Below are 18,846 nucleotides of genomic sequence, written 5' to 3'. Positions count from 1 at the left end.
CTCAGCGGGATTAGATGCAGAGCAGCCTCCCCGAAGACCACTTAGCAGGCAGTCTGTGATTTGAACCACTTCAGGGCTTCTCGATCAGGTTGCTACCAAACACTAACAACCAACAGTTCTCAAGCTGTTCTGCCCTTTTGCTTAAGGTTGCTTCGTGCCTGCTAACCAAACTGATATCTCAATCATGGCAGATTAATGTCACTTTGCTATACCCTGAGAAAAAGGGGAGAAAAAAAAGAAGTGTGCTTCTTCCTTCATAAAGGCTACCATGCAAGAAGGGACCATGATGAAATTGCTCTATCCATTTGCCTATCTGCTCTGCACCCTCTCCATCAGGTGCTCTTTAGCAAGGCAGACTATCTTGTGTGATAAAAGACTCTGGGTAATAATTATGAACACCACCAAGCTTGTAAAAGGGTGTCCTGGTTCCAGCCAGGACAGAGTTAATTTTTTGCCATAGCTGGGAGGGGCATGGCTAGGACACAGAGGTTATTCTATATCACCTCACCTCACTGTCAGGGTTTGGGAAAAGGGACTCTTGCAGTGAGAAGGGATTCCTTCCAGTGGAGAAAACACGGTGACGTGATCCATCCAGTATTGTCTATTATCGGGAAGGCTTTTTCTGTGTGAATAGTTTCTCTTCTTATAGCCTCTGTCATACATTGTTGCTGTTACTGTTCATTTTCTTATCTCATTGCTGTTTCCAGTAAATTGTTCTTATCTCAGCCTGTCATCTTTGCCTTTTGCACCTCTAATTCTCCCCTCCATCCCGCTGCAGCAGGGAGGGGGATGGGAAAATGGGGCAGCGAGAGAGAGTGGTGAGTGTTTTGAGAGTCTTGGTGAGGGCACTGAATTGGGAAGTATCATTCCTAAACCATGAAAAACAGGCAGTGAGGGATAAATAATTTCCTTTTATCAGAAATAATGAATCTTATTAGGAAGGTCAGTAATTCCATGTCCTTCTAGTCCACAATCATGCCAAAAAAGTAGAATAATTTCAATAGTCTTGTGGTTAGATATATTGAGCTGCTGTACAAGTATTGAACTTACCACTCTTACCTCTTGTCCTTTGAAAGTTGATGAGGCTGTTATTATGGTGGGGCCTGCAAAACGCAAAATGGAAGCCATTTCAATTTGATTTTTGGAGATTTTGTCATAAATCAGTGACAAACTGCCCCTGAAGGATGTTTATATCCTCACCTTCTTTTCAATCCCACCACAAGGCTTATTACATTTTATATGATCAGAGAGATATGAAACTGTTCTGATTGTCTCCTGTTTCCCTCCCCACTATTAGTGTCTGTGTATATAAAAATATGTTTGGTCACAAAAGAAATTGGGCAAGGGAGACTAAGGGGCCCTCCATTAGCCCTACATCCTGGTTCTGAAGTGACAGCTGAAATGCCCACTGTGACAACCTAAACAGAAAAAAAATCTTCTGATGCCTCAGGACTGCCAAAAGACCTGGGGAAAATGATTGCACTCAAATTTCCATTCTGGGTTTTCATAACCAAATGGGGCAACAGCAAAAAAGAAACCTCTCTCATCTCTTCTTCAAAAAGCTGGAAAAGACTTTTTTTACATGTTGATTTTCATCTTGACTCCAGGAAAGAAACAGCTTGAGAAAGCACATGCCTCCCATAAAATAACCAAAATTCCAAACCACTTCTCGCTGTCTGTTCTGTTCCTGGCCTTCTGATCTATGCTAATTGCTAAACTTTGAGTATGTACTTGAAATTTTCTGTGGGCAATGTGACTCTCTTCAAATAAAAATAGATGCCAGAATTTTTTTTCTAACTGAAATACAGAGAATGACATTTAATGTAAGTGTTTAATCATTATTAATTGCTTTGGTATTCGTTGAAATTATGATGGGTTCATTTGAATGTACAGCACCATTTAAGAATAATCTGAACAAGCAAATATGCCAGATCAGTGTAAAAAAGCTCAGTGAAGCCTTCTAGGAATGTTATTTAATCCATAGATGTGTGTGCTGGAGATGGTTAGAAATTCCAACTAATTGCATAACATACCTTTAAGGACTAACCCTACCTATTTTGCCAAATAAACAGTTTTGTTGAAAATACGAAGTCTAAAACATTTTCAAAGCAAAATCACTAAAATAATTAATTTTAAAATTTGAAATAAATTTTTCCTAGCAATTTTTGTAATAAAGTTATGTTTCATATTTTTGTTAAAATATCAGCCAAAAAAAGGAAAATGTCCAGCTCTAGACAAGGTAGGCAGACAAATTTGTCAGCTAAATTACACAGGACCTGTCAGGGAATATGGCATCCCTGAGCCTTGCCAAAAAGGCTGCTACAGAGCTCTTTCTTGTGAGTTCAGGGAAAACTGTTAACAATCCTGCCATTTTAGGGACACAGTGACTCCAGAGGACACTAAGAGCACAATTTTCAATTTTGACTCTTTCTGCGTTAAAATATCTCACTGCAACAAGTCAGGACTCTCTCTAACCTCATAACAGAGGTCTGGTGTAAATTTATCCACTTACCTCTTCTCCAAAAAAACCTGTTTAGACTTATGAGCTCTTTACAACATCAGAAATACAATGATGAGAACTGGCAGAGGTAGCAAGCCGAGGACTTAGAGCCACGCAGGGCAATGTACAGCCATTTATTCACACGTTCATGCACATAGATGCCATACAATTTAGTTTCAGAAAAAAACAATTTTAAAATGCTATTACTTCTTCCTCTGATCTGGTAGCTAACATTTCTTCCAATTTCCTACTCATTACAAACACCATTTTCCATGTTTCAGCCATGTTAAGCATTAGTTGAATGAGGTCAAACTTTTCAGTATTAGACACCAGTGTTTGTTATTGAGCCAGTTGATGGCATCACAATTTTACTTGGTTTTTATCGTTGAAAATTGGCACCAAACAAAAAAGAGAAACAGAGGCTGGATAAAGGGAAGGAAAACAGTTGCTCTACTGGAAAAATCTATCTTGATGATTGGGAAGAGCAATTGGTTTCCTTTTTAAAGTTGTGTATCTGAGCAGAGCAGGGTTTTACAAACTGCATAACTGCAGCTGCAGGAATCTACAGCAATGGATGTTAAGAAATCAAGAGTTAAAAGCAAGTTATTCTGAAAGATAATAAATCTATTTGCATGCCAATTTCTATTCCCATTTCAGAATGTGAGTGCACAGTCAAAGACATGCAGTGGTGAACATTTTGATATCTATCCCTACATTGTACCAGTGCTACCCACCACGTCAGCCCTCCTGCACTGCAAATACAATAACAGAGTAATGCACTTCTCTCTGTATTAATAACTGTATCTTAGCTCTCATGCTCCATATTTACAATTGCAAAAGCTTAAATGGAAAGAGTCATCTGGCCTTTTACATATAGAAGTTGTCATTTTATCTTAACGTGACAAAAGAATTGTTATGATACTAGATCATATATAAAGACTATTTTGAACCAGGCAGAAAGATTCAAATAGCAAAGTTTATATATTCTTCTACAAAATACGGAGATGTTTCACTCTGCTGGCTTAAAGCAGCTGGAGAACAAGCATAATGACATTTTGAAGTAAGAAGAAATCTGGCTTATTTGTAGAAGCAAGACTAAAGGTGACAGGAGATGTGAATTCTCTTCTCAGAAGAGAGAAAACATTTGAAAATGTATGCCTTAAATTCTCTACTTTTATATTTGTTGATTGAATTCCTGATAGAATTGCAGTCCTGCTACTGCCTTCCAAAAGATCAATATTGGAGTTGATCAGAATTTTTCTGGTAAAATAGCTTTCTGTCACAAAGATGTCAACTGCTCAAAGCCAAAAGTTTGTGCAAAAAATAGACATGCTTCAATAAAGATAACTTCCCCTGTGCTGGGGAGGGAGCAGGAGGGAAAAAAGAAAGATTCAGAGCTAATATTTGCATCCCAACCCTTTTCTCTCAGATGACTGGCCAAAATACTGTGTTTTCAGTCATTCTAAGGTTAGCAAGACCAGAAACAGAATAACAAAAGCAGGATAGGTTGTGGCCCCCTTATTTTGTATGGTGTGACTTTCACTTTTAAACCTGAGACTAGGAATAAGCTTCCCCTTTCACGTCCCAATTCACATAATATTTATGCCTATCCTGAATGTCCAATCTATCTTATTTTCTCATTTTTCCATTTTGAAAACAGGTGAACACTCTTTGGTTAATCCCCACGTGGAACAGGCAATCAAGAAAACTTTTCCAAGGAGGCTGAAAAACATTTCTTATTTGGACTTTGTTATTATTACTGGTGTCTGAAGAGCCCTTTTTGTTAAAAAAAAGGTGTTAAAAGAAAGTGTCCTTTCACAGCTAAGTGAAAAAAAACTTGACAGAAAGATAGCTACCTTTGCAATTAAAAACACTGGCAAAACTGTAGCTAAATGTGTTTCAAATTCAGTTTGGTACTTTCTAGGTGATAAGCCACACAGCAGTTGAAAACTAAGGGAGATAAAGGAAGATATCCTGCTGGTGAATCAGCAACCATGGCAAAATCGCTCTCCTTGGACTGATACATGTCTCCATCCCCAGGTTATCTCAGGTACTGTCCTGATACACCTGCCCCCACAGTATGATCACCACTCACTGAGTAAGATATATGATTACAGTCACTCAAGCTCCACCTAAACATAACAGAGTATTATAAAAGTGAATTAAGAATGGGGAGAAGTCAGGGAAGACTCCAACGTAACATTTGGGATCAGTCGACAAGCTGAACCCGTCATCTCCTCTACAGGGATAAGAACTGTACTCTATGCATGCTGAATCATTATCTCAAACTAGCTTTTATTGGGGATTAGAGGTGCTTAGTATATTGCTTTGAGCTAGTATATTGCTTTGAATATATTTTTGCAGTCAGATACTGTCACCAACCATTCTTGAATCTTAACCTGTAAAGAGTGTTACCCTATAAACTGGTAATGTGAGTCCTTCAAGGGCACTGGCAGTTATTGGCAGTGGGTAAACACCCAAGAAGGTGTTTCTCTGTCTGGAATATGGCCCTGAACAAGTCAGTGAAACCACCCTCCTGATCTAGTGAACTGCTCAGTGAAGGGTCCCCATAACGGGATGCTGACACACTGGTTGGGCACAAGGGTCTTGCCTTTCTGGGGGTACTGACAGACTAATGAAACACAAAGGGTTTGGGTAAATCTCCCCCTTTCATGTGACATCTTTTAATGCAGTTACATGTGACACTGAGAAAATTCCATCTGCTTACTTCTTTTTTGATATTGGTAGATGTAAGCATGCAGGAATTATATTGTTCTCTTGCATACAGCATCAGATTGGGGTCTTGGCTTCTTATGATTGTCTGCTGTGACTCCCGTGTCATTTTCATATTACTGAATCACACCCTTGCCTTATCAATACTTTCTTTGAGCCTAGATATGTCTTCATATGGGGATGAACTAAAAACCATATTTTTCAGGTAAGCATAGCAGATATAATTTACTCCACTGTGATTTTTGTATCTGTACATTTTAGTATGATGATTCAAAAATAATTAGAAAGACAAATGAACAGCAGCAATGCAAGAACAGATATCTTCTTCCAGACAGATAATTATTTTCCCATTTTCTCATTCTGTGAGACTTAATAAGTAGCCAAATTCCAGGTAATACAGGTAACATCGACCTCACCTTCTCAGTTTATTTTTCAAGTTGAAAATTGAATTTCTAGAAATCATTATAAGAAGTGGTCAATTGTAAATGTTGATATCTTTAGATGTGAAAAGTAAAGAATTTTTCTTTTTAAAAAAAACCTAAAATTTTATGAAGAAAAACATTCTGGAAAGCTCATGAATCTCAAGAATCCATCTTCTGTAATGAATCTAGAAAATTCAGGGAACTCTTTTTTTTTTTTTTTAATGTAACTATAGAATATTCATCTGGTTTTGGAAATGTTCAGCCTATTCAAGGACTACAGCTAAGGAACAATATCTCAATATCAGCAAACAAGTATCATTCTTTACTTTGACTATTAACTTTGTTAATACAGCAATTACTAAGTCACTGTGTCTATGGCCTAAACAGGCTCACATTAATATATACATAGGACTATTTCAGCATGCAATTACCACTAATTATTTAATATGTCCTCATTACAAGATGCAGTTGCAAGTGTGATGACTAAGGCTTCAGAAATATAAACTAATTTTTATCATGCATATTAGATTATTTTCTGGAGCTTCCTTGCTTTAAACAAGGTTTTTCCCCTCCCCTCCCTTTCCTCCCCTTCCCTCCCTTCCCCCCCTTCCCCTTTGCCCTTCCCCCTCCCTTTCCCCTTCCCTTTCCCCTTCCCTCCTCTCTCCTTTCCTTTAGTTTATTTTTCTATTTAGGTACCTTTAAGAGAAGAGATTATGTGAAGGAAAAAAAATTACAAATTCCTTCAAGAACAAGTGATATAGAAAAAGAAAATATTGTGTTCAGTCTACCATGAGGGTAGTAACTAAACTTTTGTCTAAGGTACCCAGGAAATTGTCTTTTTCAGCATCCACTGATTCTCAGACACCTGAAATACAGACATTTTACACAAAGAAATAAAAAATGAGGATATTCTGACAAGACCAGGAAACAGCCTTGTCATGAAAAACCACATTAGAATGAGCTAGATTACACCAAAAATGCCAATTTGTTCTCAGGAGAGGAAGTTTCTGGAGATATTCCATATTTTAGCTACTATTAGTCAATTGTGACTACATTTTAAATGAGATCATTTGCTTGTATTTGCTCCTTCAGTTACAGAAAACATCTCTGTTTTATTAGTCTGCCATGGAAGGACACTAGGGGCACAGGTTTATCCTAAATGAATCACCTTTCCTACAGTGAGATGCCAGACTGATTTATATGCTCTTGCAACACGTGCCTCATGGCAAAATACAGACACCTCTAATCTGAAACCTGAGAGCTGTTTAACAGTGTACATAGATAATAAACTATACTTCAAGCTTTGAAAGATAAGAATGTTTTATCCAAATCAAATTCCAGGATTTTTGGACAGCATTAGCACATACCTACCACATTTCATAGCACAAAACCCTCAGAACTGTAGGACTATCAGCAGCCTAGACCTAAGACCTTGTCTTTAAGTTAGTTACACAACAGCAAAGTCCCCTGAACATATTGAACTGCATTAATTACTTTTTGCTGCTTTAATGCAGATGTGATATACTCTGTAGGTTTGCATCAGCCTGCTTTCCTAGTGAAGGAGGACACATTCCTGGGTGCTTCAGTACACCAAGACTGAATGCTAACAGACTGATGGCTGGAGAAAGATGGTGTGCCTCCTGATGCAACAACTTACATACAGAAAGACTAAACAGCAAGGATATTAGTCCAACTCTTTAGTGAATGTCACATACAGGGGATCAAACCCATGACCTCGGTGTTATTAGCACCAGGTTTTAAACAACTGAGCTAATCTCAGGTATTCAGATGGTAGAGGGGTTAGAAGTGCCTTCACTAACACTTTTGTGCAAAAAAAAATAAAATCTCTGTAAGCCTGATCTGACTCTTACTGGGTTACTTTAGGAGCAAATTGTATCACTAGACTGGTAATCTAACTGTCAAATGTTGAGAAAAAACTACTGTGAGTCTATTGATAATAATACATAATGTCATAATTCCTTCCTGGGTATTTCACCCAAACTAGTTTTAAAAATCTGCTGCTGCCCTTCTTTCAGCCCTTATGCATCTATAAAAAAACCAAACTCAAAACCCCGAAGTTTTAATTAAGAAACAAAATGTGGGTGCTTTCATCTGCACTGAAAGCCAGTTTTCTTTCTGTACATGAAAAATCAAATGCAGGTGCATTTGGGAGTATTTGTACTGCCAACTGTTTGACTGGTATCTTCAAATAAATTGTTCATGGTCCAAGTACTCAGGTGTAAAGTTTACACAATTGAATTCTAAGTGTAAGAGGGAAGCAAAGCTTGACACCCGCTATATCATGGTTGCAAAAATATATGTCTTTGAACCTGAAGTCCTGTATGCACTAGAAACAATATGTTCAAAAAAGTCAAGATGCTAGCTCCTAAGTCAAACACATGTGGAAATGTCCTGTACCCTCAGACATCTGCATGCTTTGATATGTAAAACACAAGCTTTTTCCATGGCTTTATAAAGGGTTATAGGAGGACTTGATCACCACCCAACAACTTTTAATATTAAGCAAAACTGATTAGTATCAGAGAGCTTTTAGTAAAATAAGAAGAATGGACAGAGATCAATAGAACGCTTAAGAAAGGGTTTAAATTAAGACAGGTAGCCCATTCTCTTCTGCAGGACTATGTTTAACTGCTTTTTTAAACTCATTCCTACAAAGTCATCAACGTGCAGCATTTTAACCAAACCTTGTAAAACACTTCCCCATAGCAAGCAACAGACCTGGCAAATGTGAGGAAAAGCTATTGACTTGTTATGAAAGAAGACATGGCAGACAGGAGAAAAATCTATGATTTCAGCTCTGAATGCCACAGAGCACTGCACTGTTCCTGCTGAAGCAGTGTGAGCAGGACAAGCAAAGACCCAGCCTGCATGAGTCTGAACTACCTTCTCCTTCCACTGGCTGGACAACTAAATGTCAAATTACTGGGGCAGCAAACACCGGATTCTCACTGCAGGTATTCTGAATTTCCTCTGGAAAAATAAGTGAAAACCTCCAAGGCTGTTCATTTGGCATCTTTTATGAACACTAAATTCACACAAAAAAAATTAAGAAGGGAAGAGTCACCAAGCCAGTTTAAGCAGAACGACACAAGTTGTACTGAGTTGTAATAAAACACTAAAAGTGTGGAGTGACTCTATTTTCAAAGCAGTTGAAAAGGTACTGTTCGAATGCAGCACTAAGAATAACTAATTTGTTCTGGTAGTGTCTTCAGGCTGCCAAATGCATTTTAAAAAAAAACATTTACAATGCAACCTTATAGTAAAACGTACCAGTGTTACCTAATTGGACAGTGAAAGCAAGGGCCCACTGTGTCTCTTCCAAGCAAGAATGGTGCAAGAAAAGAATATTTCTGTTGCACCAAAATACAAAGCTGTAGGTGAAAACTGCATTTTCCTATCCATTTCAGCCTTAATGGGTCAGTACAATCACTATCACACTAAACTTCAACTTGCAGCATCAAAAAAATTAGAAGAGACAGGCACCATTTTAGGGCAGTTGGCAACATTTACCTTGACTTAATAGGGTCTTTCCGTGGGAGGATAGCTAGGGTTATAAACAGTCCTACGGATATGTTCACACCTTTCTTTGATGCTTCCTAAGACTGGCTATTTTCATGATATTGATCATAGAAATATTTATCCTGCTCAGTGCTTTTTTGAATATGTCTTCATTCTATTAAAAATTACCAGATTTTTTAAATGTTCATCAGGTTCAGATGCAGGCAATGACAAAGGGTTTTTTCATGGCTGTTTTCTCTCAACTCTGTTTTATGTGCAGACATATTTTGGAGCTGACCTAGTGTGTACTCCTTCTGCTGTGCTCCCAACAGCAAGACCAACAGAGCTCTACTGGCTGTGGAGCCGTCTCTTAGTTCCTTCTTTTGTAGACAAAAGTAGCTATTTAAGGCAACTTAGACAAATAAGCAACAAATGTCCTGTTGTTTTACAGAACATCATATTTTCCAGTAATTAAAGGTGTCCTTGTTAGATGAGGAATCCACTTCTCAGAGTCCCTGGGGTAAATGATATGACTGAAAGGAAGGTATGACCAGGATCCTCATCATCTGGATAGTGTTTCGAGGGCCACTGGCTGGAAAATCATATTGACTCAGGCTGAGTCCACAACTCATGTAATCATTTCTGGGTCGTAAGTATTCTCCTAAATTTAATAGAGGAAGCCACAAATTGTTAGGAAACAAGTAGCTGGAACTGGCTCTGCATATTTCTAACAAAGTGGCACCCATGTCACATACAATTTTATAAATATACCAAGTTAACATTTCTGAAATGATAGACTTTCAAACAGGAAACAAAAATATACTCTAAATTTATAAAATGTATGTATTATCTCTGATTAGTTTGTCCCATTTGATTTCCTTAGAAAATGATCTCTCTGTAAACATGGGCTTCCATGTATAATTGTTGTCACTGCTAAAACAAGAGGAGAAATTTCACTAAGTAGAATATTCACACTCCTTTGCACAGAAGTAACTGGCTATACAATCTGCATGACAATATAGGAACTCAGACCTAGAGCTTCTGCAAGGCAATTAAACAGGCAGGTACAGTGTCCCAAGTGCACTGTCTGACATAATTAATATAATATTCAGAAACTGTAACTTTCCCTCCTAAAGTGCAAGCTCTTCTGATTTATCTATCACCAAGTGAGGAGAAAAAACCCACTCCTGTTCATAATAAGAATATTGTGGCCTGAGACTTGGTATCTTGTCAAACATAAGCAAGGCAATAAATCAAAGAACACAGCAGCCAAATTTTTAAAGAAAGAATGTTTTCAGCTGAAAGAGAACTGCCCTTGACTTTCTTCATCTGGATGTAAAACTGTGATTCAACAGCAAATATGAATAAAAAATTAAAATGTACATATAAAATAACTGTAGCTCTATCCTCAGAAATCAAAACACGAGAAAATGAGAAATCTCTCCCTGTGAGATGCTGCAATTGATAATGCTGTTTCAGGATACAAGGGGATACTGTCAGCTCATAATTTAGACAACACAAAAATTAACTAGAATAGCTTCTTTTGATATCTGCTTTGTCTTTGTGCATGTGTAGTTCCGCGTGTGTGTGGACGAGGATGCATGTGCAGCTTTCAGTTCTTTGCTACCTTCTATCTTCCTTTTTTTTTTTTTTTTTCCTGGAAGATCAACATAAACAAGGGAAGACTGACTAATGCACCTCATGCTGAAAGTTTCTCTCCAGGGGGAATTGCCTTTGCCCACACAGCACACCATTAAAAATGGTGAGGCTCCACATGGGAGCACAGGGCTTCCCACATGCAGCAGCCAGCAGGATCGGGGGAATTAATGATGCAAAATGTTGTCTAAAGCAGGCACTTGACTAAAGATCAAAAAACAATATAGATCTAAAAACTCAAGGAGATTCTTGTAAATGGAAAATAAAAAAAAAATGTTTTTCTTGTCCTGTTCTCCCACGAACATTCAATATGAGAAAATCCCTTTTATTTGTTTGCCTGATCTCCAGTTGGTTATTCTTAAAGAACTGTCAGTTTTCCCCTTTTCCCATGGCTACACCAATTCCTGCATGGTGTGCACAAAGCAGAAGGGAAACATTTTTACTTTCAGAGTTGGATTCTTGTCCCTCTTAGAATTTTTTTAACTGAAGAATTATGCAGGAAAAAGGTAAATCCAGGTCATTCTCACTCCAACAATTCCCAGAAGCTGCTATAGCCCCTGAAGTGACAGTACTCAGCCTTGAAATTTCTACAGCTATGTAATATGGCTGGAAGCAATACCACTGAGCATACAGTTGGTATCACATAAATTAATACAGTGTAAATTTTGCTACTTTGTTGCTCACCCCAGTGAACTCTTTCTTTCCCTTTCAAAGAGTAGCTGTGCTGATCAATAACTAGAAAATCTGTTAGAACCAGAGAAAATTGTTTGCCTTGTGTAAACTGGTTCTCTCCTGTAAACATTTGCTTTTAAATAGCATGGACTGCAGCTGCACCCTAGATTGAGCAAGCCAGCAGAAATGGCTCACCCTAGCTTGACTTGAAAGGGGCAGTCACTTCTGCTTCTATCAATCAGCCTAAAACTTGACCCTTCTCCCACCCAACTTATGGCCAATGCTAAAGGGACTGCAGGATCATTAAGCAATGCTGAATGGACAAGTCTTGAAGCAAAGCAGAGGGACAGTCAATTGTAGGCGTAACGCAGCAGATTTATATCCACTAGGTGAAAGAAAAATGACTCCTAAGTGGGCTGGAGCAGCTGTGAAACTGGTCTGCCATAAGCAAGGATGAAGCATGGGAATCTCAGAGAAGAGCCCTTTTGCTTTCCAGCTCTAAAAGCAATTACCATAGATAAGAGCAAGTTCCTGACAGGGCAGGCAGACTGACAGGGCTCAATTCTTAAACAGCAATCTGATCCCAGGGGAGCTTCCAGGTCACTTACAGACCTACCATCACAGTATCTTTACTGACTGAAAATATGACAGTGGAGTAAGAGTGGGAGAGACTGTCCCTTCAAATAAACTGATATTGCCAGAAAGAGAGGGATTAAAGAGAGGATTCCACATGGAAATTACTGTTCTCGATGCAGGTATCAGGAAAAAACAATATAGTCAAGGTTGGTAAGAGTGAGCTGCAGTTCTACAAATCAGAAAGTAAAACTCTCAGGCATTTAAATTTTTAATTGAATTCCCTTTTATTGTGCTAGATCTGATTGTGATTAGTGTTTTGTAGTTAATTTCACGGATCAGAACAATTGTTCTATAATCTGCTAAACACAATTCTGTAACGCCTAAAGCTGTATTACATTTTTGCTGTAAGCACAAATTAATATAATTTTTTTAATAAAAGATGAAATAATAACATATTACATTGTGTGGGGAGGCAACTATTCGGTCTAGTGGTAGGCACTGGTTTATTAAAAAAAAAAAATCAGACAAAAGATCAAGGTTAAAGTGAGACTGGAGAAAATACAATATCTTTCACTTCTCTAAAAGAAAGTTTTGAACCGTGTGACCCATGAGCCATGACAAAGAGCAAAAACTGAGAAGATAGAGCAGAGCAAGAAGCTGGACACTGAAGCATGGAAAGATGTATGTTTATTATTACTTAGAGAGACAGGTGAAAACAATGGGTAAGTGAACAAGTGAGAACAAAAATCTAGAAGATGAGGTTAAAGCTGAAGTGAAGGCAGATGGCCATGCTGCAAGAAGGGAAAATAAAGAAACTCTACTTGTGAAAAAATATATACCAATAACATAAGTTTACAAAAAGAAGCCAACACAAATAAAACTTCTGGTATGTGGATGGCTGGAGGCAGAACTATCAAAGTTTTACTCAGCAGGGAAATGATTAAAGGCATCATGTGACAACTCCTCTATTGCCTGTGTAGTTTCTTGGATTAGGCTAGATTAGTGCAAAGTACAGGCAAGCTAAGGCATGCATGGCTGCATCATCATCACCAGGGGTAACCTAGATAGCATCAATAAGTACAAATACTTGAGCTTTCCTTGATCTAGCATTAACCAATTTCAGATCCATCTGTTCCACTTTGGATTGCAGCCTGGATGTTTCATGTTAACTTCATACGCTGCTAAATTGCCATCAGTTGTATCTCCTATTAAATAATGTTCATAATTCAATAACCATCTGGACAGAACAAGGGCAGTGTTCTCCTCACTAATTTTAAGACTACTTAGAGAATGAGGCATAGAAGACCTGATCCCATGCCCCTAAATTCACTCCTAGGTTTAAAGAACACTACTTACAGCATCTTTCTGTGCCCAAATTAGCAGAGAAACATATCCAAACTAAATAGAAATGTGCTTTAAGCAAACAAAGGTTTGCAAGCCAATTTTTTTTTTAATATAAGCAATTTCATGACCTTCAGAGCCCTTTTCCTAAGTAATGGAAATTTGAGGTTATAAAGGACAAATCTGGTTTGCAATAAAGAAATGGGAGGTAAGGAACTGATTTAAGGAGATAGGATTTGATCCAATGAGTTAGTGGGAAAACAAAACAGTCTAGGCTCTCTTTATGATTTACTTTGAACCTGTAGAGCCATCTCCATTTCAATTCCCCTCATTAAGGAGTTTTCTCATTCTCAGTTTCTCTCATTAAAGACATAAAGTTTAAAAGGTGTCAGCTAACTGGAAGAAATTGTGTTTGTACAGTGAATTGAAATCTAGCAGCCTCAAGTTTTGCCCTCAATTACATCCACACGAACATATTTGTAACTTTGGTATTAATTGCAAGTAGAGATGGTATCAAAGTCATTTATTTGCAGCTCTTGGGATTTATCAAAAGAACAAAGGTAAAGTGGCAGGCTGAATTGTCAACTCTTGGTTTACTCATGTGTGTTATCACTGATCACCAGCAGAAATAAGCTTGAATTTTGTGCTGCTGAATGAAGTCATCCTAGCACTGAGCTGGAAACAAAGCAGGAATTGTTTCAAGATTTCCTCCATGTAGTACTATAAAATGATGCTGAAATCAATAACAATGAGTGAAACAGTAATATTCACTCTAATATTGTTTTGTATTGTATTGCTGTGTAATATTTAGTGAAAAGAGATGGAAATGCTTATTTGGGAATTTTTTACTGTTGATCAGCAGCCCAATATAAATTATGCAAATTGCCCCACCATCCTGTCTTCCACTCTGGCAGTGAACTATTCCTCTCCTTCCCTGTTCCTTCTCATTCCTCTCCCTCTTCTTTTCCTCTACCGTGCAATCATCAACAGTAAAACACCTGCAGTTTAAGATTATATGTGACTGCTAAACCTGTCATTTACTAAAAAAAAGTCTGCATAGTCACTTGCCATCTAGATCGAATAGATTTACGTATATGTCTTTGAAAAAATTCCTCTTAACACAGAAAGTGAACATGCACTTTTTTGCTGAAAATATCTCAGAAGCTTACAGACTCCCAGGAATACTTGTCTGCATACTCCTCTCCGGGAAAAAAATAAAATCTTTTTTAGATCAAACAAAAGCTTGAATACTTTCCCTCCTAAAATATTAATCAATAAGATAACAGAAGAGGTACCATCATATAACCTGCTTACAGTTTCTAGCCTAGTCAGACAAAGAAAAAGCAGATGAAGGTGCTGAGAGAATTGAATTCAGTGGCATTCTGAAATAATATTAAAGCTGAATTCTGCAAACTTTCTTAATGATCAGCCTAGCTTAGCTATTTCTAAATACCCTCCACTAACTCAAGTAATAACTAAGAATGTAGGATTAAGTAAGTCTTTAGTCAAAGTTAACGTTGTTCTGCCTTTTGCTTCCAGAGACATATTTACTTTTGCTGTTAATGAATAGCTTTGTGTTATTTCCTTTTAAATATTTTGTATTGCCTACAACTTCCAATTTTTATTTGCTCCTTGGAGCACCTGCAATTTAACAGTCAGGCTGGTACCTACATCTTTAGCATACCAGAATTTTTCAAAATCAGCCACTGAATAATACTGTTAATAACAAAAAAAAAGCCTTCCTAAACAAAAAAGACATACCTGAAGCCCCTTCCAAACAGTCACAGCAGATTTTAATATGCTACTTACCATAAAATTCATCTCCTGTTGTTCTGTCATTTAAAAGCAACAGGTACATGCCAGACTGACTAGCAAATTATTCTTTCTAACCCTCCCAGTCCATGGAATCCCTTTGGAAAGAGCAGGGGGAATTTTGCTATAAGGATCAATAAAGGGTTTCCCTGGAGGATTAAATTTTTCATATTTTACCCTTACTAAATGGATTTTCTCTGCAGCGTTTTTTACGTTCTGGGATTCCTATTTATTCTACTACCAACTTGTAAATTGTGGATTATATTGTGCATGCATGCAAACGATACTCTCACTTCCCATTCCTCAACAGTATGTGCAAATGCTTATGTTTCCAATGGCCCTTGCACAAATACTGCTTAAGTTACATTTTGTCTCTTTTTTCTTTCCGTCCTTATTATCTTTCTGAAGAAGGAATAGCAGTAATCTCTAGCCTTCGGTCACTAATTTTTACTAAAGCAAACTGGAATTTCCTTGTCTTTGAGACATACCAGAAGAAAAACTCATATACAACATGATATTGAAGAAGTGCTTGTTTATGTCTGGAATTTTGTCTGATTTTCCAGTTACATTAGAATCATAGAACTTTTAGATTGGAAAAGACCTCTAAGATCACTGAGTCCAGCCATTAACTTAACACTGCCAAGCCCACCACTAAACCATGTCCCTAAGCACCATATCTACATGTCTCTTAAATACCTTTAGGGATGGTGACTCCACAACTTCCCTGAGCAGCCCTAATGAGTTTGGCCTAATGAGTGCTATAATGTTTCAGTGTTACCACAGTCCTCTCAAAAGGGGGTTTGTCTCAAAGAAGAAAAATATTACATTTAAGCTAGTGTAAACATTATCAATTGCTCTCTAAGTAAACCTAAAATATGGCATGGTTTTTATATTTTCTGCAACACCTGAGTAATTGACCCCGGAGCAGAAGAATTCAGTCTGGAGAAGATCACTCAGTCCCCAGGGTCCAGGTGCAGTGGCTCAGCTGTTGCCATAACTACCCAGGTGGCAATGGCTGTCACAGCCTCTCTGCCCTGGGAAATCCCACCTGGTTTTGGGACCTCTGCATTCTCTGGGTATGGTCCCTTGAGAGCACTTTCCCCTGGGTCAGCCTGACCTGGCATTGCAGCTGTTGATCTGCTCTCTTCTTCATGCACCTTTGGAAAGAGAAGAGATGCTACTGAAGCTCAAGTACTGCAAGTATTCGGTCCTTATTTTGTGTCAATTGTTAGTTGACAGAGTTTACAACAGTATCCCAAATGGAAAAAGGAACATGGGCTTCAGTGACCTTTTTGGTCACTCCATGATTGAAGGGGACAAAAGCACAGGCATGACTTAGCCCTGAGCAGACTGTAACTTCTACAAAAGCTACTGTACTGACAGCAAGCTTTGCTGACAAAACAAAGAACACCTTTTCTTTATTTTTTTTTTAATAGTAAACTACTTCTCCTTTTTTCTGAATTATGCAATATGGATATTAGCTTGTGATGTTACTGACAGTTGTTGCTGCTATTTGTATAGCTGAGGGGCTTGGGGGACAAGGGTAGTGGGTTGTTTCCCCAGTATCATGAACCATTTAACGTGGTAATCAATTCAATAAAAAGCCCGTAGCCTGGTTTTCAGATTCAGGAAAGTGGATACAAATGACAGATACATTACCTACAGTTGTATATCACCTAAATTGTGAATACAGTGTCATATGTATAGACTCTGCCAGCTGCTAACTTGTTTTCACTGTTCACTATGCATCTCGTCTGAACAAGACAGTCTTGTTACTTTATGTTTACAAACCTCGGTTTTGTTGCAGGTTGAAGTCAAGGACGTAAAAAATAAAAATATAGTACCTAACTTTGCTTTGGACATAGTGAAGATTGCTTTAAAAAGAAGCTCACTCTGCATGTGTAAAAATGTAGATTGAACATGGTTTTACTTTGTACCTACTCAAATTTTAATACTGCTTTTATATTTTAAAACACAAAAGAAATGTAGAAGTACAGGCCTTATGTAAAATTCATCACAAATCTTCAAAACAGGTTTGATATGGCCACTGACAAATGATGTCCCATAAAGCATTGCATGACTATTTTTAACATAACTCTCATACATTATTTCTCCTGCATTGATTGCCCAGCAATATGAACACGTTGAAATACAAGGCAATATAAGCGACTTTCGTATCTCTGTTTAATCTTTGCAGGACCTCTACTTCCTTGACTTCATGTGAGAAGCAAATAAAATACGTGACACTGACAACTGGAACCATCCCAGCAGCTTAGCTCTAGCCATCTATTTGTATTAATCACTGCTGCATATACATGGTGAGTGGCTGCTAATTCAAAAGATCCTAAGCATTTCACTTGCTTCACTGTCTTCATCTTTACTTTTCCTTCACTGGGCAGTAATTTGCCTTTCAGTTGAGACCCTACAGGTTGAGCCCTCCCCACACCAGTATCACCAGTCATTGTGGACTCTAACCCTTGACTTCTAATATTCTCACAATGCCTTTTTTCTTTGTGTTTTGTTATTGTTGTTTTGTTTTCTTTTGTGTTTTTTTTGGTTTATTTGGGTTGGGGTTTTTTTAAAGACAAAATTCCATTTCTCTATCACTTTCATAAAAGCACAACTTTCTCTTACCTCCTACCTCTCTAAAGTTGTTTACTTTGGCACCCTCCTCATTTTTCATCCGCTACCTCCACTTTTGTCCTTTGCTGTAAGACAGATGATAAACGGCCTGAGCATCGGCATGCGTTGGCTTTCATTCCCAGTTTTGCCCACTCACTTTCTGCATCACAGGATTATCTGGGATCTGAATAAAAGCTAGGATCTATCTCCCCCAGGCAATGAAAAGCCATATTAAAGGCAGGCACACCAGAATCCATTTGCAGGCACTGTGCTCAGTGCTGGCCCCAACCTGGTACAAATCGGGACAGGGAAGGAGTCAAAGCAGAACAGATAACAACGAGAAGAGCAAGTACTTCTCCCAGGAAAGCCTCTCTCCCCAGAAAAGGTCTCCCACCTGACTTCAGGTAACATGTCTGCACAGTGCACAGGGTGGCTTTGCTGCAGCTTGGGCTGTGTGTAAGGGCTAGAGAAGTTCACTGTCCTCTGTGCCTTTGCTGGTCATGTTGCCAGCATCTGTTTACCCTTCTATAAAATGGAATAGTACCACACAAGATGTTGTGAGCCTTAGGGAAATAAGACACTTTTGAGATCCTGGATGAAGGATACTGAAGGTGAATTCTTCATCAGGAAGCATTTACTGACTAAAAGGGTTAAAAAGTATTAGAATTGGCTGTCCAGAGACGTGATATAGCACTTAGTGCTATGGTTTAGTTAACGTGGTGGCCAAAGGTTGGTCTAGATGAACTTGGTTCTTTTCCAACCTTGATGATTCTAACTTGGTGTCAGCTCTGTTTTCATTTCATACTTTGCACCTGCACTTTTTTCCAGAATTACTGTCATTGTCATCCTGTTTGCGGATACTGGGAAGCACCTCTTCAACCTTCCCAGTTACTTGCATCGCAAGGGCAAATTAGAAAATATTGCCACTTGCAAGCCCGAGCATTCAGCGCGAGCTCCCAACCCCCCGAAATGACTCAGTGGATCCCAGTCTCC

The 18,846-nt window shown here is 38.3% G+C and overlaps 1 long non-coding RNA gene across 1 annotated transcript; it reads right to left on the bottom strand.

Annotated features, from left to right (window-relative positions):
* Window positions 1–1,052: 1,052 nt before the first annotated feature.
* On the bottom strand, window positions 1,053–18,825 carry LOC113954459. Its single transcript, XR_003530203.1, has 3 exons — window positions 17,866–18,825; window positions 16,280–16,388; window positions 1,053–1,103 (listed from the first exon to the last, which is right to left on the bottom strand). It is a non-coding gene; the product is annotated as an uncharacterized LOC113954459 (long non-coding RNA).
* Window positions 18,826–18,846: the final 21 nt, after the last annotated feature.

The sequence above is a fragment of the Corapipo altera genome, unplaced genomic scaffold, assembly GCF_003945725.1.
Source record: "Corapipo altera isolate COAL_440 unplaced genomic scaffold, ASM394572v1 63, whole genome shotgun sequence".
Taxonomy (NCBI): Eukaryota; Metazoa; Chordata; class Aves; order Passeriformes; family Pipridae; genus Corapipo; species Corapipo altera.
This window is presented reverse-complemented; position numbering and strand designations above follow the sequence as displayed.